This window comes from Camelus bactrianus, chromosome X, assembly GCF_048773025.1.
Source record: "Camelus bactrianus isolate YW-2024 breed Bactrian camel chromosome X, ASM4877302v1, whole genome shotgun sequence".
NCBI lineage: Eukaryota > Metazoa > Chordata > Mammalia > Artiodactyla > Camelidae > Camelus > Camelus bactrianus.
The window spans coordinates 62,815,955-62,840,032 of record NC_133575.1 but is presented as its reverse complement, the minus strand read 5'-3'; the positions used below and the strand labels follow the sequence as shown (position 1 = coordinate 62,840,032).

General features: G+C 37.5%; 1 long non-coding RNA gene across 1 annotated transcript; it reads left to right on the top strand.

The window, feature by feature from the left end:
- Window positions 1-2,845: 2,845 nt before the first annotated feature.
- On the top strand, window positions 2,846-23,918 carry LOC123615573 (uncharacterized). Its single transcript, XR_006723225.2, has 4 exons — window positions 2,846-2,926; window positions 4,699-4,780; window positions 13,799-13,915; window positions 22,461-23,918. It is a non-coding gene; the product is annotated as an uncharacterized LOC123615573 (long non-coding RNA).
- The last annotated feature ends 160 nt before the right edge of the window (window positions 23,919-24,078 follow it).

The window sequence follows — 24,078 nt, the reverse complement described above, 5'->3', positions numbered from 1 at the left end:
TTTTTTGATTCACTCTGTTTATTCCCATGAATTATTTTTACTTGGTCTTCATTTTGTGATTTGATAGGTGATTTGGGGAACTCCTTTATAATTTAATCTCCAATTATAACACAACTCCTATGAATAATGTCACTGTTCATAAAATTGTTTTCAGTAAGACTCACATTTCCCAAGATTCCAACCCAAGTCCTATTAACTGGAGGTGTGTGCATCTATTTGTATGATGTCACTATTTGCTAGGAGTATGTTTCCGGCTTCTAAGAGTTCTTGGCCATTGAGTTATTTATGCCCAACTTGGCCACTAAGCTTCATTAAGGGTATTTTCAGTATACCATCTCCACATTCCACTTTTCCAAATTCTCTGTTTTCATGTTACCCAGAGCTAGACTAAATTCTTGTAGAGGTAAATTCCTATGAGTTGTTTGTCATTTGCCTGGAAAATAAGTTATCTGTCTCTGTGTGCACTTTCAAACATCTCCACAAAGAAATCTTATCAAAGGTCACATATAAACATACCCTCTGTGACAAAAACTGCTTACAGTTAAGCATACTCCCCAGCTTCATCTTACTGTTTCTTGGGCCATTTAGAGGCTACCACCCAAGAGATCATATGAAAGAGGTAGAAACCTGAGTAAGACATGGCTCTTGCCCTTTGAAAAACCAACAACCTTTCCCTTCTTTCAACTATGGCAGCCCTCCTCAAGTCTAGAACCTCTCATAAATTAGGCAGAATACAGTTCTGAAAAATGAAGTGCAAACCTCTTTCACCTATAATTTGAGGTTGTGGGTGGTAGAGAGCACAGGATTGAGAGTCAGGAGACCAGTCTTGCCACTAAATAGCAAGTTCCTTCACCTCACTGGATTTCACTTTCCCCCTTAAATGAGATGCTCCTGGGTCCAAACCTGTACGTAAGATCCTGTACATAAGATCCTGTACATAAGTTACAAGTAGATCTGTCAGTATTCTTCATTTCATTTTTAATTGTTCTTCTGCTCATGTCTCTTTCAGACCCTTCTTGTTCCCGCTTCAGAGCAGTTGAATTGGCTCCTTCAGCAGCCTGTCTTGGGTTTCCTTGACTGTCTTGTTAGCTTCTCCTTTCCAGTTCGCATAGTCCCAGCCCAGTGCTCTATCTGTGAGCTGACATTGTCCTTGGCTCTGCCTGCAGTTTCTCTTTGCACTGATCTCACCTTGATCCATTTGGGACAGGCAACATCCACCTCCATCTCCCAGAGTTATTCCTGGCTTGCGTGATATTATTCAGACCTTGCTGCCCTCACAGATACTCTCCAATCTCCCAAGCTTCTTCATGAGGTTGCCTCGGTTTAGGCAGTTAGGAAGGCATCTCACCTCCCACTAGAAACCCTCTCTTTCGGATGCCAGCAGCAGCAAACTCTTAATAAAGGCTATTGGATTTAATTGAATTGACTGAACTCCCCCTCTGAGAATCACCATTCCCCAAACTCAGCTCCTGGCAATTGTATACTGTCAAATATTAGTATCTCTACAACTCTTACTAGGCAGTCTGTTTACTCTGACCTCAGCCAGGCTCAAGAGACTCTCAAACCAACTAACTGGGGAGAATGGGGGATTTGCGGTTAAAGGGAGCCTAGCCACACCGTTCATTGTGAATTATAATATTTTTGAAGTGCTCCTACCCTTTCCCCTCACAAATTCTTTTGTTGGCGAACACTTGTGTCCAATCCTATGATTCAGCAATTTTCTCTTCAATTAGGAGCCTCAGCTGCTGCAGACCCTTAAGAAACAATTCACACAATGAACCGGCCAAGGAGATAGGTTTGTAAATTGGGATAGCTAATCTCAAGAGAACGGAAGAAAAGGTTGACGGGTCTCATGATTGGGCAAATGAGTGAATAGCCTGGTATACAATGAGGTAACGACCCTCCCGTTAAAGAATTCCGGAGCAGAGGCTCTCCATTCCCGGGTCCAGTCAGGCACATACTGAGTCAATATCCTTTGATGTCTCTTTCAAAGGCTGAGGCAGCGCCAACTGGCAGTTGTGCCGGACGTATCTGGGAAGGACCTGAGAAGACCTGCCATGTCCCAGTAAGCTCGGAACCCTTTGCCACAAGAAAGGGGGTCGCTCCATGATTACTCCTAATTCCTTGGCTAAAATGAATAGAGAAGAATGTGAAAGGGCTGCAGAAGGGCCCGCAGAAAAAAGTTCCGTCCGTAATATAACCTTCTCTGGCGGATAATGCTTTTCAAAAATCTCCTGGCACCCTTGAGGGCTCACTTTGCCCTGCCCAGCGCTCAGAAACAGAGGCGTGCCTTGTCGAGGTTGTCCGCTGCCCACTGCTGACTCCAGACATTAAGGTACAGAAGCAGTTCTGTCCACCACCCTAGTTCCTCCAGAGGTAACTTGTTGTTGCCCATAGTAAAGGTGACATCCAGGGGGCTCAGAGACACACGTGCTTAAAGCGCCGGGACGGGGAGAATGGGAAAGAATAGGGTTTTTTTCAGCAACCTGGAAGTGGAGGCAGCCGGGGAGCCACCGCCACCCTTTACCCCTGACCTGATGACCTGCCTGTCAGTGTTCGCCCCAGCAGGGGACTGTGACCCTGCTGAAACGACAGCGGCTACTCTCTTTTTCTTTTTCTCTTTCTTACCCCTCCTATCCCAGTCCTTGGACTAGGAACAGCTGCTGCGGTAGCTCCTTTGTGCCTTTCTTCTGTCTCCAACGGCTGTTGGCATGTTCGGAGTTGCCAAGAGGGTATGAAAAGCCTCCGGGAGGACTTGTACGCTGGGAAAGGACAAGGAGGATGCAGTGACTGGATAGAAGGCGCCAAATAGCACGGGGCTTGAGGGGGCGGGGCGCAGGAGGGGGGCGGGGCCGGCAGGTCTGGAGCTGAGTTCGCCTGTTGCTGATGGATATGGTTACAGGGCTGCTGCGACCAGCTCAAGGAGGTGAGGGGATATTTTTGGAAAGAAGCGTTTCCGAGTTGGCCGGGGAGGGCGTGGGGAAACCAAGGGCTCCTTTCACATCTGGAGCTTCATTTAGATTGGGACCATATATATAAAAGGTTCGTTCCCTCGCCAGCCACTAGGTGCTACGTGGAAAGACCTTTCTTCCACTTTCCCCAGCGCCGCGTGTCCTCGGCTTGAGCCACGTAGGTCCTGCCAGCTCCTCTCTTTCTTTGCATAGCTTCACTTCACCACTTGTCTTTGTATTTGGCGGCTGCTTTTCCAGCCCAGTCTTTTATCTCTCTTAATCTCTGTTGGGTCACTGTAGCTTGGTCTCCTTTCCTATTCAGAACTCACTACCCCGACTAGGAAATACCTGGAGAGACTTGCTTCTGGAGAGTCATCTTTTTTTCTTTCTATGTTCCTGGACTTCGCAGCCACTATAGTTATTTGTGCAGTTAGTTAAAGAGTCTGAAGCTCCTAGGGTCGGAGGACAGTTCTCAGTAAATCTTGTCTATTTCTGCCAAGTGTTGATTTTAATCTTGCCCTTTTCTTTATTTTTCCGTAGACATTGACTGGTAAGTGAACCAGGTGCTTATTTTCTTGAAAGGAGAAGTGTATATTCCTTACAGAAGGTACACGGGAGGGTAGCCTGGTGCTGGGTGTTTTGGTGTGTATTTGTTTTGATTTAACCACCTAAGGGATCAGTATTTGCGGCTTAGGGCAGAGAGTTTGATTTGTTTGGAAATCATTGTTGTTTTTTCTTTATCTTTGCATCACACCTCGAAGGTATAGGTTATCATTTCTGTGAATAGTTGACTTCTCTAAAGCTAAAAAGAAAACTAACTTGAAATGCCCTTGCTTCTTCTATCTCTACTTTATTATTTTTATTTTTACTATTATTAAAGACTTACTTGAATGGGCATCTTGTGAAATCCTTCGAAGCATATTGCTTGGGTCTCTTTCAATGGTACTTGCAATTGTCCTTATATAAGCAATACGTTGAAAATAGGACAAGTAACTGTTTTCAAGGAGTCTTGTTGATTTCAAGTTCATTTCAGAAAGCAATGATTTTATCAGTATATTGACACATATTCAAGGAATCAGGGACCATAAGTACCTTACAAGATCTTACAGGGAGAAACTGACCCTTTCCTCCCTCCAGTCTACAGCACCACTACTCCCTGCCGCACCTGGCCCTGCTCCACTCTTGCCCACGCTGCCCGTCCTTTGACATGCTATCTCTCTCAGAAGCTTGAAAGCATAATGAATATAAGTAAAACATGATTCTTAATGTAGTACCTGTGTCATAAAGAGTGGGTGACAAAAATACCAAGGAGCTTTCATAGTTTATTTTTGCAAGTGACCACCACAATTTTTTAAAGTGCTCTATTACATTTAAAAAGTTTTCCAAAGAATGGAGAATTAAACTTTAATTCTTGGAAACTTTAAAAAATATTTTTATCTGCAAGTTTTAGTCTAAATTGTTTTAATCATATATAAGGGAGTAAAGTATTCAGGGAGGGAGGCAGATTAAAGATACAGCTAATTGTATCCTGAGAATACTTTACAATAACTCATTAACAAAATTAAGAAGTTTGATTGTATACTGCTTTTCAAGCTCAAAAATAGATGACTTATTTAAAAAGTTCCTGATAATTTTTCATTCAACAATAAATGGAAACCTGAATGGCAGAATTAGCAAAGCATGGCTTTTGTTTGTTTGTTTGTTTGTTTTTAGTAAATTTTTCCACCTGTTTTTCTGTTTATCTCAGAACAAGTCTGTGGTAAAATCTTTCCAGACTGAGGTGGCTCCATGCAGCTCATCATTGCTGAGCAACAGATTTTAGCAGAAGAGTAAGTACCTTTTGCAGCACTAACTTCTTTTATACAACCCTTGAAGCACTTACTGAAAAAATCACTTTTAACTCCTAATGTAAATTGCTCTGCTCATAAGTACAAACCTGACATCCTAGGTCCCCAAATCTAGTTTTAAGATCTAGGCAAAATTATTTGTGTTTTATTGCAGTACAATTAAATTGACAAAGATATTTGAATTTCAACTGTGCTATAAATTAAAATTGCAGTTTATATGCAGTTTGTTCTGGAAATATTTGAGGAAAAGTAAGTTTATAGTGATTTGCCACTTGTCAGGTTTCAAAGTCTCTAAATGCTTACAAACTCTGCGTGTCTGTGTGTTGGCTTTTGTTTTTGTTTGTTTTGTTATGATTTAGATTTAGAGTTTGGTGCTATCACCAATATTTTCATCTCTAAATGAAAATAAAAATCTTCACAAATTCTCATTCTGTTTTAATTGTACTACTTAGTAAATTAAATGCTGTAAAAGGAAAAACTGATAAATTTAAACTTGGTTAATTTGTTAACTCATTTTTTCTAAGTCTTTCTATGATTAAAGAGTAAATGGCATTTAAAATAAACCTTTTTAATGATGAAATCTTATTCCCCTATCACAGAAATGCTATTCTATTCAACACAGAAAATTAAATGTTTTCTGGAGATCAAAAAACTTTTAAATAGTCATGATTAAATGACACCTACACAGGAATGTATTTATAAACATATTAATCTGATATAATAATTTGTAACATTTTCATTCTTTAAAACTATTTCACCAAAAAGTATCATTGAGGTCAACAAAGAGTAAAGGGTCACAATATTCAAATAGAAACTCAAGAGTCTATCTAGGAATAATAACACATGCAACATATGATCCCACAGGCCTTAACCAGAACTAAATGTAATTTTTCTTTCCGCTCCAAAGTCATTTTATTCATTTATAATCATTTTACAATGTTGTGTCAAATTCCAGTGTAGAGCACAATTTTTCAATTATACATGAACATATATATATTCATTGTCACATTCCTTTCCCTGTGAGCTACCATAAGATCTTGTATATATTTCCCAGTGCTATACAGTATAATCCTGTTTATCTGTTCTACAATTTTGAAATCCCAGTCTATCTCTTCCCACCCCCCACCCCCTTGGCAACCACAAGTCTGTATTCTATGTCTATGAGTATGTTTCTGTTCTGTATTTATGTTTTGGGGTATTTTTTGTTGTTTTATTTGTTTGTTTGTTTGTTTGTTTTTAGATTCCACATATGAGTGATCTCATATGGTATTTTTCTTTCCTTTCTGGCTTACTTCACTTAGAATGACATTCTCCAGGAGCATCCATGTTGCTGCAAATGGCATTATGTTGTCGTTTTTTATGGCTGAGTAGTATTCCATTGTATAAATATACCACCACTTCTTTATCCAATCATCTGTTGATGGACATTTAGGCTGTTTCCATGTCTTGGCTATTGAAAATAATGCTACTATGAACATTGGGGTGTAGGTGTCATCCTGAAGTAGGGTTCCTTCTGAATACCCAGGAGCAGGATTCCTGGGTCATATGGTAAGTCTATTCCTAGTCTTTTGAGGAATCTCCATACTGTTTTCCTCAGTGGCTGCACCAATCTACATTATGACCAGCAGTGTAGGAGGGTTCCCCTTTCTCCACAGCCTCTCGAGCATTTGTCATTTGTGGACTTTTGAATGATGGCCATTCTGACTGGTGTGAGGTGGTACCTCATCATAGTTGTAATTTGCATTTCTCTGATAGTGATATTGAGCATTTTTTCATGTGCCTATTGATCATTTGTATTTCTTCCTTGGAGAATTGCTTGTTTAGGTCTTTTACCAATTTTTGAATTGGGTTGTCTGTATTTTTCTTATTAACTCCTATGAGTTACTTACATATTCTGGAGACCCAGCCTTTGTCAATTTCATTTGCTAAAATTTTCTCCCATTCCGCAGGTTGTCGTTTTGTTTTCTTTATGGTTTCCTTTGCTGTGCAGAAGCTTGTAAGTTTCATTAGACCCCATTTGTTTATTTTTGCTTTTATTTCTATTGCTTGAGTAGACTGTTCTAGGAGAACATTATTGAGATGTATGTCAGATAATGTTTTGCCTATATTTTATTCTAGGTGGTTTATTGTAGTTTCTCTTATGTTTAAGTCTTTAATCCATTTTGAGTTTATTTTTGTGTATTGTGTAATGGAGAGTTCTAGCTTCATTGCTTTACCTGCTGCTGTCCAGTTTTCCCAACACCATTTGCTGCACAGACTGTCTTTATTTCATTGTATCTTCTTTCCTCCTTTGTCGAAGATGAGTTGACCAAAAGTTTGTGGGTTAATTTCTGGGATCTCTATTCTGTTCCTTTGGTCTATGTGTCTGTTTTTGTACCAATACCATGCTGTCTTGATGACTGTAGCTCTATAGTATTGTCTGAAGTCTGGGAGAGTTATTCCTCCAGCCACTTTCTTTTTCTTCAATAATGCTTTGGCAATTCTAGGTCTTTGATGGTTCCATATAAATTTTATTATGATTTGCTCTAGTTCTGTGAAATCTGTCCTGGGTAATTTGATAGGGATTGCATTAAATCTGTAGATTGCCCTGGGCAGTATGACCATTTTAACAATATTGATTCTTCCAATCGAAGAGTATGGGATAGCTTTCCATTTTTTTAAAGTCTTCTTTAATTTCCTTCATCAGTGGTTTATAGTTTTCTGTGTATAAGTCTTTCACCTCCTTGGTTAGGTTTATTCCTAGGTACTTTATTACTTTGGGTGCTATTTTAAAGGGAATTGTTTCTTTACTTTGTTTTTCTGTTGATTCATCATTAGTGTAAAGAAATGCAATTGATTTTTGAACATTAATCTTGTAACCTGCTATCTTGCTGAATGCTTTGATCAACTGTAGTAGTTTTTGTGTGGACTATTTAGTGTCTTCTATATATAGTAACATGTCGTCAGCATATAGTGACACTTTTACCTCTTCTTTTCCAATTTGGATCCCTTTTATTTCTCTCTCTTGCCTAATTGCTGTGGCTAGGACTTCCAAGACTATGTTGAATATGAGTGGTGATAATGGGCATCCTTGTCTTGTCCCAGATTTTAGTGGGAAGCTTTAGAGTTTTTCACCATTGAGTACTATGCTGGTTGTAGGTTTGTCATATATAGCTTTTATGATGTTGAGATATGTTACCTCTATACCCACTTTGGTGAGAGGTTTTATCATAAATGGGTGTTGAATTTTATCAGATGCTTTTTCTGCATCTATTGAGATGATCATGTGTTTTTTGTCCTTTCTCTTGTTGATGTGATGTATTACATTGATTGATTTCTGTATTTTGAACCACCCTTGTGTCCCTGGGATGAACCCCACTTGGTCATGATGTATAATTTTTTTATGTGCTATTGGATTCTATTTGCAAGTATTTTGGTAAGGATTTTTGCATCTGTGTTCATCAGAGATATTGGTCTGTAATTCTCTTTTTTTGTAGTGTCTTTGCCTGGTTTTGGTATCAGGGTGATGGTGGCTTCATAGAATGAGTTTGGGAGTATTCCCTCCTTTTCAATCTTCTGGAAGAGTTTGAGAAGGACTGGTATTAGTTCTTCTTTTTATGTTTTGTAGAATTCCCTGGTGAAGCCATCCAGTCCTGGACTTTTATTTGTAGGGAGGTTTTTATTGCTAATTCGATTTCATTTCTAGTGATTGGTTTGTACAAGTGGTCAGTTTCTTCTTAATTCAGTCTTGGTGGACTGTATGTTTCCAGAAACTTTTCTGTCTCCTCTAGGTTATCCATTTTGGTTCCATATAGCTTTTCATAATATTCTCGTATGATATTTTGTATTTCTATGTTATTTGTTGTAATTTCTCCATTTTCCTTTCTTATTTTGCTTATTTGTGCTCTCTCTATTTTCCTCTTTGTGAGTTTGGCCAGAGGTTTGTCTTTATTTACTCTTTCAAAAAAGCAGCTTTTAGTTTGATTGGGTTTTTCTCTTTCTTTTCAATCTCTATTTTTTTATTTCCTCCTTCATCTTTATTATATCCTTCCTTCTGCTGACTTTTGAGTTTTTTTGCTCTTCTTTTTCTAATTCTTTCAGCTGTTGGCTTAAATTGTTTATTTGAGATTGTTCTTTTTTGAGGAAGGCCTGTATCGCTATAAACTTCCTTCTTAGCACTGCCATTGCTGTGTCCCATGAATTTTGGGTGGTTGTGTTTTCATTTTCATTTGTCTCAACGTATTTTTTAATTTCAGCTTTTTTTTTAAATTTCAGCTTTGATTTCATCATTGACTCATTGGTTTTTTACTACCATGTTTTTTAATCTTCATGTTTTCTTTTTTTTCTTCTTTGTTTCTCTGTAGTTGATTTTTAATTTCTTGGCATTGTGGTCAGTAAATATGCTTGAGATAATTTCTATCTTCTTAAAATTTTTGAGGCTCCTTTTGTGCCCAAGTACATGATCAATCCTAGAAAATGTTCCATGTGCACTTGAAAAGAATGTATATCCTATTTTGGGGGATGTAATGCTCTGAAAATATCGACCAAATCTAATTTTTCTATTGTATCATTTAATTTCTCTATTGCCTTATTTATTTTCTGTCTGGACAATATGTCTAGTGATGTTAATGTGGTGTTAAAATCTCCAACAATGATTGTATTCCCATCAGTTTCCCCCTTTATCTCTGTTAGTATTTGTTCTATGTACTTAGGTGTTTCTATATTGGGTACATATATATTAATGAGTGTATTATCCTCACCTTGTATTACTCCTTTAATCAGTATAAAATGTCCTTCTTTATCTTTCCTTATGGCCTTTGTTTAAAGTCTGTTTTGTCTGAAATCAGTACTGCTACACCTGCTTTTTTGGCTTTTCCATTTGCATGGAATATCCTTTTCCATCCTTTCACTCTCAATCTATATATGTCCTACTCCCTTAAGTGGGTCTCTTGTATGCAGCATATTGAAGGTTCTTGCTTTATTATCCAGTCTGTGAGTCTATGTCTTTTTTTTTTTAATCTGGCTACATATTTATTTATTTGTTCATTTATTTAAATTGAAGTATAATCAGTTTATAATACTGTGTCAATTTCTGGTATATAGCGTAAAGTTTCAGTCATACACAAACGTACATATAGAATTTTTCATATTCTTTTTCATTATAGGTTGCAAGATATTGACTATAGTTTTTTGTGCTAAACAGAAGAAACTTGTTTATCTATTTTATGTATAGTAGTTAGTATCTACAAATCCCAAACTCCCAATTTATCCTTCCCCACCCACTTCCACCCCTGGTAACCATAAGTTTGTTTTCTGTGTCTGTGGGTCTGTTTCTGTTTTGTAGATAAGTTCATCTGTTTCTTTTTTTTTTTTTTTAAGTTTCTGTGTGTAAGCTTTATTATATGGTATTTTTCTTTTCTTTTTTTTTTTTTCGCTGTTGTTCTCATTTTAATCTTTTAATTTTTTTTACTTTTTTTACATTTTTTATTGAGTAATAGTCATTTTACAATGTTGTGTCAAATTCTAGTGTAGAGCACAATTTTTTAGTTATATATGAACATATATATATTCATTGTCACATTTTTTTCGCTGTAGCTACCACAAGATCTTGCATATATTTCCCTGTGCTATACAGCATAATCTTGTTTATCTAGTTTACATTTTAAAACCCCAGTCTGTCCCTTCCCAACCCCCGCCCCCTTGGCAACCACAAGTTTGTATTCTATGTCTATGAGTCTTTCTGTTTTGTATTTATGGGTTTTTTTTTTTTGTTTTTTAGATTCCACATATGAGTGATTTCATATGGTATTTTTCTTTTTCTTTCTGGCTTACTTCACTTAGAATGACATTCTCCAGGAGCATCCATGTTGCTGCAAATGGCACTATGTTGTCAGGTTTTATGGCTCTATAGTATTCCATTGTATAAATACACCACTTCTTCTTTATCCAGTCATCAGTTGATGGACATTTAGGCTGTTTCCATGTCTTGGCTATTGTAAATAATGCTGCCATGAACATTGGGGTGCAGGTGTCTTTTTGAAGTAGGGTTCCTTCTGGATATATGCCCAGGAGTGGGATTCCTGGGTCATATGGTAAGTCTATTCCTAGTCTTTTGAGGAATCTCCATACTGTTTTCCACAGTGGCTTTCCTTGCTTCCCTCTCCCACTCTTAATGATTTAGATGTCTTCCTTTATAATTTTGTGTTTATTCTTTTTGTAATTCATGGCAGTTATCTCCTTCCCAGTTATGAGTTTCTCATTTTTGTAGCATCCTGCTTTTTTCTATTTAGAGTAGACCTGTGAATATTTCTTTTAGCATGGGTTTAGTGTTGCTAAACTCTTTTAGTTTTTGCTTGTCTGTGAAATTCTTTATCTCTCCTTCTATTCTAAAGGATAGCCTTGCCGGCTAGAGTATCCTAGGCTGCATTGTTTTTTCATTCAGGACTTTGAATATATCTTGCCACTCCCTTCTGGCCTGTAGTCTTTGTGTAGAGAATACAGCTGAGAGCCTTATGGAGGTTCCCTTGTAACTCACTCTTTGTTTTTCTCTTGCTGCCTTTAGGATCATTTCTTTATCCTTGACTCTGGCCATCTTGATTATATGTCTTGGTGTGGGTCTGTTTGGGTTCTTCCTGTTTGGGACCCTCTGAGTCTCCTGTACTTGGATATCTGATTCCTTCTTTAGGTTTTGGGTGTTTTCAGTCATGATTTCTTCAAATGCCTTTTCAATCCCCTTTGTTCTTTATTCCCCTTCTGGAACCCCTATTATGCATAGATTGGCACACTTTATATTATCCAATAGGTCCCTTATATTGTTTTCATTGTTTTTTATTTGTTTTTCTCTCAGCTGTTCTGATTGGGTGCTCTCTGTTGTCCTGTCTTCAAGGTCACTTATTCGTTCCTCTGCATTATCTAGCCTGCTTTGTACAGCCTTTAGGTCAGATCTCATCTCAGCAAATGAGTTTACTAATTCTACTTGGTTCTTTATAGCTTCTATTTCATTTTTGACATATTTTTTTATCTCTAAACACTATCTCTTTTAGTTCCTTCATTACTTTGATCACTCCTTTTTTGAAATCTTGATCAAGTAGGCCATCAATGTCTATTTCCTTGATCGTGTTTTCAGGGGAATTCTCTTGCTCTTTTAGTTGGGAATGTTTCCTTTGCTTCTTCATATTGCTCATATCTCTCTGGCACTGTGGCTTAAGGAGTATCATTTAACTATTGTGGTCTTTAAGGAGTTTATTTATTTATCTATCTAATGCCTATGCAGAAATAAAATTTTTTAAAAGAGAGAATTTTAAAAGAAGGGAGAGAAAAGGTTTGGAAACAGTGTATAATCAATAATAGAAGAGCAAGTTGAAGCAGAATAGCAATTGAGTTAAGACATCTTTTAAAAACCTTAAAAGAAGGAGAAAAATCAAAAAACATTATTTGAAACATGTGTATAATCAATAATAGGAGATCAAAACCAAGATAAATAAAAATGAAATGAGGTGGATTTTTTTAAATGATAATAATAAAAAGATTTTAAATGAAAAACTTAAAAGGAATTAAAACTGTAGACATATACAATTGTTTAAAAAGTAAAGGTTAAAGTGTAATAAAAATAGAACAAATAAAAAAAGATTTTAAAAACGAGATGTGTTCTCATGGAGACTGTGCACTCTTAATGATTCTATCAAGAGGTCTTTCTGTCTTCACCCTGTTTGGCAAAGTCAGCTTGCTGTTTCCAGAGGCCTTCCATTGGCGCCCTCGTCTGTGCTGCTCCCAGTGCCTGTCGGCAAGCAGATCGCACCCCCTCCCAATGCTGGTTCAGGTGCTGCACTGTTACACAGTGGGTGGGCAGGTTACTCCCCATCCCAATGCTGAAGTCACATGCTGCACTCTGGCGAGGTAGGTTGGCAGATCGCGCCCCCTCCCAGCACCACAGTCAGGTTCTGTACTCCTTCCAGGAATGCAGGTGGCCACCCATCCTCTCCTGGTGCCAGTCACTCCACTGCTCTGTGCAGCTGCCACTTCACCTTGGATCTGCGCTCCATAGGCCGGCTCCAGGAAGACAGCAGAACAGCCCCACCCCTCCTCTGTGCCAAAACTCAGCTCCTTGTTTGTCTTAGCAGCGCAAGTTTTCTGAGGTACCAGGGCAGAAAGATCCTACCTGGCTCAGGCTGTAAACAAACCTCAGTCCTGCCTAGGAGGTTGCAGAGCCACCAGGTACGGATTCAGTTCTCTGCCCTGACCCCACCCGGGCACTGTGCACAGGTGGCTATGGCAGCTATGACTGTGCCCTGCCTCTGTTCTCTCAAGAAGCTCCAGTAATGGTGCCATGGGTCTGAAGAGACAAAGGCTATGGTGCCCCTCCCCGCAGGGCACACCAGCAGTGTTGCTTTGCTTTTTTTTGTAATTTATGGGGGACCCAAGTTGTTCTGCTCTGTGTCCCCTCCCAGCCACGGCATGCAGCAGCCTGCCATCCCCCGGATTGGCTCAGTGCAGCTGCCCTAGTCCTCCACCCAGCTCAGGCAGCCTGTCCTGTCCCCCACCTGCTGGCTTGCATCTCAGGCTGGGTGTCGCAGGGACCCTTTGTGCCTGTTTAACTTAGTTCTGTCAGTCAAGGGGTGCTCCATACAAATCTGAGCCTCAGAAGCTCCCCCTCTGTCCCATGGACCTCTCTGTTGGAGAGGGGGAGATTCAGCGAATGAGAGCTATTCCTCCTTTGCCGCTCCCTCCCAGTGAGACTGGTCCCGCACTGTTTTGCTTTTTCTTCTTTCTTTTTTCCTTTTCTCCTACCAGATTAGTGGCGTCTTTGTCTTTTGAAGAGGGTGATGTTCTGTTGGAGTTAGTTCAGTAGGTGCTCTGGTTGGCTGGGTGGGTCCATGGATGTGAGTTTTGGTGTATTTTTGAAAGAAGGTGAACTACGAGTGTCCTTCTACTCTACCATCTTGGCCCTGAGTTCAGGTTTTGTCATTGTAAATCACTATTTTGACTTCATTTGATTAATCTAAGTTTTCACTCCCTTTTCAGAAACATGACTTTTTCTGAACGCCAAACCTTTTAGACATGACTGAACATGGGCTTGCACCTACTCTTACTGAAATACATCCTATAGCTCCAGTTATCAATGGGGATCCCATGCATCAGGTAAGGGTAGTTTGGCCTTTTTTCTTCTGAAGGAAGATTTTTTTAAAATTTTTTTCCTTTCCTTTATTTATTTACTTTTATAACTATATACTTTTTTAGATTTACATATATGTACTGTTCATTGTTTCTAAGGACAGTTTAGAGCTTCAGCTTTTTAAACTTACATAGTTATCAAAGGAATAAAGCCAACCACAAAATAAGAATCAGCAGAATGCAGTCACAAAGGACAGTGAAATGTGGCTACACATATTCAAGAAATCAATCATCTAAGTTATAAATAATAAGTAGTTCATTTATGTCCCTTTTTTTGGATTCCCTATATAAGCTATATTATATGGCATTTTTCTTTTTCTTTCTGGCTTATTTCACTTAGAATGACGATCTCCAGGTTTATCCATGTTGCTGCAAATGGCATTTTTTATCTTTTATGGCTGAGTAGTATTCCATTGTATACATACACCACGTCTTTATTGAGTCATCTGCTTATGGACATTTGAATTGTTTCCATGTCTTGGCTATTGTAAATAGTGCTGCTATGAACACTGGGGTGCATGTATCTTTTTGAATTACATTTTTCTCTGGGTATATACCCAGGAGTGGGACTCTGGATGATATGGTAAGTCTATTTTCAGTTTTTTAAGGAGCCTCCATACTGTCCTCTATAGTGGCTGCACCAATTTACATCCCACCGAAACACTGTGGGAGGATTCCTTTTTCTCCGCACTCTCTCCAGCATGTATCATTTGTAGACTTTTTAATGATGGCCATTGTGGCTAGTGTGAGGTGACATCTCACTGTAGTTTGACGTGCATTTCTCTGACAGTGATGTTGAGCATCTTTTCATTTGCTTGTTGGCCATCTGGATGTCTTCTTTGGAGAGATGTCTGTTTAGGTCTCCAGCCCATTTTTTGATTGGGTTGCTTGTTGTTTTGATATTCAGGTGTATGAGCTGTTTGTATATTTTGGAAATTAGTCTCGTTGGTTACTTCATTTGCAAATATTTTCTCTCATTCTGGAGGTAGTCTTTTCCTTTTGTTGATGGTATCCTTAGCTGTGCAAAAGCTTTTAAATTTAATTAGATCCCATTTGTTTATTTTTGCTTTTATTTCCATTACTCCAGGAGCTGGTTCAAAAAATATACTGCTGTGATTTATGTCCAAGAGTGTTCTGCCTATGTTCTCCTCTAGGAGTTTTATAGTGTCTGGTCTTACATTTAAGTCTTTAATCCATTTTGAGTTTATTTTTGTATGTGCTGTTAGAGAATGTTCTAATTTCAGTCTTTTACAGGTAGCTGTCCAGTTTTCCCAGCATCACTTATTGAAGAGACTATCTTTTCTCCATTGTATATTCTTGCCTTCTTGGTCATAGATTAATTGACCATAAGTGCATGGGTTTATTTCTGGATTTTCTATCCTATTCCATTGATCTCTGTGTTTGTTTTTGTGCCAGTACCATACTGTTTTGATTACTGTAGCTTTGTAGAATACTCTGAAGCCAGGTATCATAATTCCTCCAGCTCTTTTCTTCTTTCTCCAGGTTTTTTTGGCTATTTAGGGTCTTTTGTGTTTCCATACAAATTTTAAAAGTTTTTGTTCCAGCTCTGTGAAAAATGCCATTGGTAATTTGGTAGGGATTCCATCTAATCTGTATATTGCCTTGGGTAGTATAGACATTTTAACAATATTGATTCTTCCTATCCAAGAACACAGTATATCTTTCCATTTGTTTATGTCATCTTCAATTTCTTTCATCAGTGTCTTATACTTTTGGAGCACAGGTCTTTTGCCTCCTTGGGTAGGTTTATTCCCAGGTATTTTATTCTTTTTGGTGTGATGGCAAATGGGATTGTTTTCTTAATTTCTTTTTCTGCTATGTTATTGTTAGTGTATAGAAATGCAACTGATTTCTGTATATTAAGTTTGTATCCTGCAACTTTACCAAATTCATTGATGAGTTCTAGTAGCTTTCTGGTAGCTTCTTCAGGGTTTTCTATGTATAGTATCATGTCATCTGCAAACAGTAACAGTTTTACTTCTTCATTTCCACTTTGGATTCCTTTCAATTCTTTTTCTTCTCTGATTGCTATGGCTAGGACTTCCAAAACTATGTTGAATAAAAGTCGTGGCAATGGGCATCCTTATCTTGTCCCTGATCTTCAAGGAAATGCTTTCAGCTTTTCCCCATTAAGAATGATGTTAGCTGTGGGTTTGTTGTATATGACCTTTATTATGTTGAGGTATGCTCTCTATATACCCACTATCTGGAGAGTTCTTATCATAAATGGATATTGAATTTTATCAAAAGCTTTTTCTGCATCTATTGAGATGATCATATGGTTTTTATTCTTCAATTTGTTAATGTTCTGTATCACACTGATTGATTTGCAGATATTGAAAAATCCTTGCACCCCTGGGATAAATCCCACTTGATCATGGTGCATGATCCCTTTAATGCATTGTTGGAGTCAATTTGCTAGTATTTTGTTGAGGATTTTTGCACCAATATTCATAAGTGATATTGGCTTTTTTTGTGATATCTTTGTCTGGCTTTGGTATCATGGTGATGATGGCATCATAGAATGAGTTAGGAAGTGTTCGTTTCTCTGCAATTTTTTTGGAATACTTTCAGAAGGATACGTGTTAGCTCTTCTCTAAATGTTTGGTAGAATTCACCTGTGAAGCCATATGGTCCTGGACTTTTGTTTGTTGGAATTTTTTTTATTACTGATTCAATTTCAGCACTGGTAATTGATCTAGTCATATTGTCTATTTATTCCTAGTTCAGTCTTGGCAAATTGTACCCTTCTAAGAAATTGTCCATTTCTGCTCTGTTTTCCTTTTTTTGGTGTATAATTGCTCATAGTAGCCTCATGATCCCTTGTATTTCTGTGGTGTCGATTGTAACTTCTCTTTTTTCATTTCAGGTTTTATTAATTTGGGCCCTCTCCCTTTTTTTCTTGATGAATCTGACTAAAGTTTTATCAATTTTGTTTATCTGTCAATGAACTAGCTTTGGTTTCACTGATCTTTTCTATGGTTTATAGCCTCTATTTCATTTATCTCTGCTCTAATCTTTATGATTTCTTTTCTTCTACTAACTTTGGGGTTTGTTTGTTCTTCTTTCTCCAGCTGCTTTAGGTATAAAGTTAGATTGTTTACTTGAGATTTTTCTTGTTTCCTGAGGTATGCTTGTGTCACTATAAACTTCCCTCTGAGAACAGCTTTTGCTGCATCAGAGGTTTTGGATTGTTGTGTTTTCATTTTCATTTGTCTCAAAGTATTTTTTGATTTCCTCTTTGATTTCTTCTGTGATCCACTGGTGTGTAGTAGCATATTGTTTAGCCTCCACCTGTTTGCAGTTTTTTTTTTATTGTGGTTGATTTCTAACCTTATAGCACTGTGATCAGAAAAGATGCTTGGTATGATTTCAATTTGCTTAAATTTGCTTAATCTAGCTTTGTGGACCAGCATGTGGTCAATTCTGGAAAATGTTCCATGTGCACCTGAGAAGAATGTATGTTCTGTTGTTTTGGATGAAATGCTCTAAAGATATCAATTAGGTCCATCTGGTCTAATGTGTTACTTAGGGCCTATATTTCCTTATTGATTGTTGGGTGTTAAGGTCCCCCACTATTACTGTGTTATTGTCAATTTCTCCTTTTATGTCTGTTAACAATTGCCTTATATATTCTGGTGCTCCTAAGTTGGGTGCATATATATTTTTAATTGCTATAGCCTCTTCTTGGATTGAACCCTTAACCATTATGTAGTGTCCTTCTTTATCTCTTGTAACAGTCTTTATTTTAAAATCTAGTTTGTCTGATATAACTATTGCTACTCCAGCTTTCTTTTGGTTTCCGTTTGCATGGAATATCTCCCTCTATCCCCTTTCAATCTGAATGCTTCTCTAGCTCTGAAGTGGGTCTCTTATAGAAAGCATACATATGGGTCTTGTTTTTGTATCCATTCAGCCATTCTATGTCTTTTGGTTGGAGTATTTAATCCACTTGCTTTTTTCTATTTTTTATCTCTATTTTATTTATTTCCTCCCTGATTTTTATGATTTCCTCCCTTGTGCTGACTTTAGGTTTTGTTTGCTCTTCTTTTTCTAATTCTTTTAGGTGGTAGGTTAAGTTGTTTGAGATTCTTCTTCTTTTTTTGAGGAAGGCCTGTATCAATATGAACTTCCCTCTTAGGACTGCTTTTGCTGCACCCCATATATTTTGTGTGGTTGTTTTCATTGTAGCTTGTCTCAAAGTATTTATTAATTTCTTCTTTGATTTCATCATTGACCCATTGTTTTATTAGTCGTGTGTTGTTTAATCTCCATGCTGTTATTTTTTTTCTTCTTTGTTTTTCTGTGGTTGATTTCTAGTTTCATGCCATTGTGATCAGAGAATATGCTTGAAATAATTTCTATCCTCTTAAATTTGCTAAGGCTTCTTTTGTGCCCAAAGACATGATCTATCCTAGAGAATGTTCCATGCACACTTGAAAAGACTGTATATCCTGACTTTTTTGTAGGTAATGTCCTAAAAATATCAACCAAGTCCATTTGTTCTATTGTGTCATTTAGTATCTCCATTGCCTTACTGATTTTCTGCCTGGAAGATCTGTCCAACGATGTTAATGGAGTGTTAAAGTCTCCTACTATGATTATGTTCCCATCAATTTCTCCCTTTATGTATGTTAGTATTTGCTTTATTTATTTAGTTGCTCCTATGTTGGGTACATGTATGTTAACAAGTGTAATATCCTCATCTTGTATTGTTCCTTTAACCATTATATAGTGTCCTTCTTTATCTTTTTTTATGGCTTTTGTTTCAAAGTCTATTTTGTCTGAAATCAGTATTGCTACTCCTGCTTTCTTGTGATCCATTTGCATGAAATACCTTTTTACATCCTCTCACTGTGATTCTACATGTGTCCTTCTCCCTAAAGTGGCTCTCTTGTATGCAGCATTTTGTAGGTTCTTGTTTTATTATCCAATCTGCCACTCTGTGTCTTTTGATTGGAGCATTTAATCCATTAACATTTATGGTAATTATTGATAGATGTGTGTTTATTGCCATTTTGACTTCTGTTTTCCAGTTGATTTGTTATTTCCTCTTTGTTCCTTTCTTCTTCTTTTAGTGGTTTGATAATTTTCTTTTGTATTATCTTGGTTTATTTTTGGGTTTCGTGACTCTGTTGCATGCTTTTGATTTGTGGTTACCCTGTTCTTCAAGTATATTAACCCATTACTATATCTGTTTGCTTTAAACTGATAATCATATAAGCTCAAACACATCCTAAAAAGAATGAAAAAATAAGAAAAAATCTATTTTATTGCTCCCCTCTCCCACCTTTTATGATTTTGATGTCCTCTTTAACCTCTTCATATTTATTCTGTTGCAACTCATTGTAGTTATTGCCTTTCCACTTATGGTTTTCTCCTTTCTATAGTGTTCTGCTTCTTTTCTATTTAGGGTAGACCTTTCAATATTTCTTTTAGCATAGGTTTAGTATTGCTAAATTCTTTTAAATTTTGCTTGTCTGTGAAATTCTTTATCTCTCCCTCTATTCTAAAGGATAGCTTTGCTGGATAGAGTATCTTAGGTTGCAGCTTTTTCTCATCCAGGACTTTAAATATGTCTCGCCACTCCCTTCTGGCCTGCAATGTTTGTGTTGAGAAATCAGCTGAATGCCTTATGGGAGTTCCCTTGTAACTAACTTTTTGTTTTTCTCTTGCTGCCTTTAAAATTATTTCTTTTGTTAAACTTGGCCATCTTAATTATAATATATCTTGGTGTAGGTCTATTTAGGTTCTTCTTTTGGGGGACCCTCTGTGTTTCCTGTACTTGAATATCTGATTCCTTCTTTAGGTCTGGGAAGTTTTCAGTCATGATTTCTTCAAATACATTTTCAATCCCCTTTGCTTCATTTACATTTAAGTTAATTATTGACACATATGTTCTTATTGACATTTTATAATTGTTTTGTTTTTGTAGGTCTGTTTTTTTCTCTTTCTTCTTTTTTCTTGTGGTTTGATGACTAGAGAAGTACCTTTAACATTTGTTGTAAAGCTGGTTTGGTGACGCTGAATTCTTTTAGCTTTTGCTTATCTGTGAACTTTTTTTAATATATGTTTCTTTTTAAATTTATTCATTTTTAATCTTTTGTTGAAGGGGTAGGAAATTAGGTTTATTTGTTTATTTTTACAGTACGTACTGGGGATTCAACCCAGGACCTCATGCACGCTAAGCAAGCACTCTACCACTTGAGCTATACTCTCCCCACTGTGAAGCTTTTGATTTCTCCATCAAATCTGAATAAGAGCCTTGCTGAGTAGAGTATTCTTGGTTGTAAGTTTTTCCTTCTCATCACTAAATATATCATGCCACTCCCTTCTGGCATGAAGAGTTTCTGCTGAAAACCTCAGCTAATAACCTTATGGGAGTTCCCTTGTATGTTATTTGTTGCTTTTCTCTTGCTGAATTTAAGATTCTCTCCTCATCCTTAATTTTTGTCAGTTTGATTACTATGTGCTTTGGTGTGTTCCTCTTTGGGTTGATCCTGTGTGGAACTCTCTGCACTTCTTGGACTTGGGTGACTGTTTCCTTTCCCAAGTTGGGGAAGTTTTCAGTTATTATCTTTTCAAAAATATTCTCAGGTCTTTTCTCTCTTTTTTTTCTGGGACCCCTATAATGCAAATTTTATTGCACTTCATGTTGTCCCAGAAGTCTCTTAAACCATCGCCATTTATTTTCCATTCTTTTTTCTTTTTTCTGTTTTACAATAGCGATTTCCACTAATCTGTCTTCTAGCTCACTGATCCGTCCTTCTGCCTCATTTAGTCTATTCTTGGTTGCTTCTAGTGTGTTATTCATTTCAGTGATTTTATTCTTCAACTCTGGGTATTCTTTATATTTTCTGACTCTTTGCTAAAAACTTTGTTCTGTGCATCTATACTCCTCTCTTGAGTTCTCTGAGCACCTTCACCATCATTACTGTAAACTTTTGGATAAATTGCCCACCTCCTTATTACTTATTTCTTCTGGGAATTTATCTTATGCCTTGGCCTGGAAGATATTCCTCTGCTGCCTCATGTTGTCGATCTTTCTATTTGTATTTTTAGGTAGGTTAGTTACATTTCTCCATCTTGGAGAAGTCCCATCTATGGGAGATGTCCTATGCATCCCAGCAGTATGCTCCTCTCTTGTCACCCAAAGGCCAAGGTCTAGCCAGTCCTAATGTAGAGTCTGGCCTGTGCTTATGGATCCCTTTCATAGGCTTTGGGGTTGTTGTTTTCTTATTTCTGGTCTCTGCCCCCTGGTGGATGAGGCTGGAGTAGAGGCTTATGCAGGTTTCCTGGCAGGAGGAGTTGGTGCCTACCCACTGCTGGGTGAAGCTTGGTCCTGGACCTCTGGTGGGTAGGGCTGTGTCTAGAGATATTTGTAGCTCAGGAAGTCTGCTGATGGGTGAGGCTATGTTCCCACACAGTATGTTGTTTGTCCTGAGGCTTCCGAGCCCTTAAGCTTACAGGCTGTTGGGTGGGGCTAGGTCTTGGTGCTAATGATCCAATCAATATGTCATCCTCCATGAAAGCTCATGAAAATGAATATTCTTGGAATGCCTGCCACCAGTTTTTATGTTCCCTGGATGATCAACAGCGATCCTCTACCTCCCTAGGAGACCCACCAAAACCATTAAGTAGGTCTGTCCCAGGTTCCTATGAAAGCATTGCCTCTGTCCTTGGACCTGGCACATGTGAGATTCTGTGTATGGTTCTGAAGAGAATGAAGTCTCTGTTTCCCTCAGCCCTGTGGGGCTCCTGAAGTTAAGTCCCACTGGCCTGGGGTCACCTCTTCCTAATGCTGGAACCCTGGGCTGGGGAGCTTGACATGGGGCTCAGAACTCTCACTCCTGCAGGAGGGCCTCTGAGTCTTAATTATTATTCAGGGGGTATGGGGCCCAATTATATCACGAGTACACCCCTCCTATCACCCTGCTGTGGTTCCCTCTTTATGTTTCCAGTGGAGGAAGATCTTTTCTGCTAGGTTCCAGTCTTTTTTTTTTTTCAATAGTTGTTTAGCAGTCAATTGTCGTTTTGTTGTAGTCATGAGGCGAGGCGAGCTCATGGTCCTATTACTCCACCATCTTTCTGTAACCTCTGATTTTTATATATTAAATGTTATTAAAGCAGAATGAATGGTTCTCTTTTAGTACAAAATCAAATAATATTTAGAAAATTATTCTTATTTGGTAATTAAAATCACAAATTTTTAAAGTCTTTTTCTTTTTTTTCTTTTTTCTGTTTTAAAGTCTGGAAATTAGGGGCGCCAGAAGGAGGGAAAAAAATAAAGTCTGGAAATTAAATGAAAAATTTAACTGACATAAATTGGTATAATTTGAGTTTTCTGTTACTTTAACATAAAGTAACTGTTATGTTATATCATACCACTCCCTTCTTTAACATAGTCTTCTTAAATTATATTATATTATTATAAAGTATTACCCTTAAAGTTATTTGTAAACTTTCAAGTTTATTTTGTATATTTTTATAGACAATCCTCCTGCTATTGGAAACTCTGAAGCACTTGCAAATGTCAAAAAGGCGAACAGTAACAAAGATGACACAGAAGCTCACTCTGGCTCTAAAGTGAGCTTCATATTGAGTAAACTCCTGAAGAATCCACCATTTCTGGTTAAAGCAGCAAATAAGTCTGGGGAAGTTATATTGTTCAGTTGACCATTTGTAATTCATTTCACTTTGGATGAATATATGCTTCTACTTCCTGTCAAGGTGGGGAGTGACCATGCCTGCACGGTTGTGTGTTTGCTTATTTGCTTGTCTGTGTTTATTTGTAGTTTGTATCTCATTCAAAGATGTGTGAAACTGCACCAGTCCCAAGCCCTCCTTCTCAATGTGGTACACCTGTGCTAACGTGCAAAGGTCCAACCTCTGTTCTTGTTAGTTGGGAAGTATATTATAAATTTATTAATTTGGGTGATACAAAAGCACAGTAATTGGTTTAGAAATTGTTTTGAAAGTCCAGAACTCCCTAAGTAGTCAGAGTCTAGATTAGTGTTCCATAAATCTTGGACCATGGCTTTAGAACACACCTAAGACCTGTTAGGAAAGCTAAGGCTATAGTAATCCTGTTTTCCAGATCCTATATTTTTGGAGGATAAATTTAGAAAACCAAAGGAACAATCAGTATGTAACTAATTGAATTTTCAAAACCAAAATAAGAGATAATAAAATTAAATCAATTTATAGAACTTAATTTAAAAAGAAAAGCTTAACTGGGAAATTTCTGATAGTGTTTGTTTTCATGTAACTCTACAGCATGGCACATGAGAATCATGGCTATGAGGTAATGAAGATTTTTTTAAATTTACATCCATTTGAATACCTTCCCATTCAAGGTAATCAAGCTCAAAAAGTAAGAATTGGCCTAGTTATTAAGCCACTTGGGTATCTTTGAATTTTTCTTCCCTTTTTCCCAGGCTCTAGCAGAAAGTTTTTAGCATTAACACAAAACCTTTAGTCTGATAATAATAAGTGATGGATCTGATTACACCACTGTACAAAAGCCAGAGAGTACTGGGATTTGTGTTTGATCCTACTAATATATATGATTAGCCAGTCCTTTATCTTGATTTTATTTGAGTCTTTTCATGTGAATTATAGTGTTCAGCTTTATGTTTAATTATTTTCACACTTGTCTGTATCTCATACCATTTAATAGATTATAAGCTTTGACATTGAAAGGATCATGTTTAACTTTCTGTAGTATTGAATATAGTGACCACTTATAGAAAGACCTCAATATTTGTGCTTGTTGCCTCTTTCAGATTCTTATATGTAATGTTGATGAAATCACTGATTACAGACTAGAGTGGGGACAAATTGAAGATTCAATGCACTTGATTTACACTGGCCCTTGCCTGAGCTATGAAGTTAAAGATCTCATTCCTGCAACTATGTATTTTTGCAGAGTTCAGGTAATCCTAACAGTTCTTCCTATGTAAACAAGGTGGTAGCTATTAAGCTATGCTATGACATTCATAAAAACCAATACCATTTCCAATGTAGAGACCAGAAGGGATTCACAGACTTCCAAATCTTAAATATTCCTCATAATCAGCAACAACATTATGGGCTCCTTTACCTGGCTT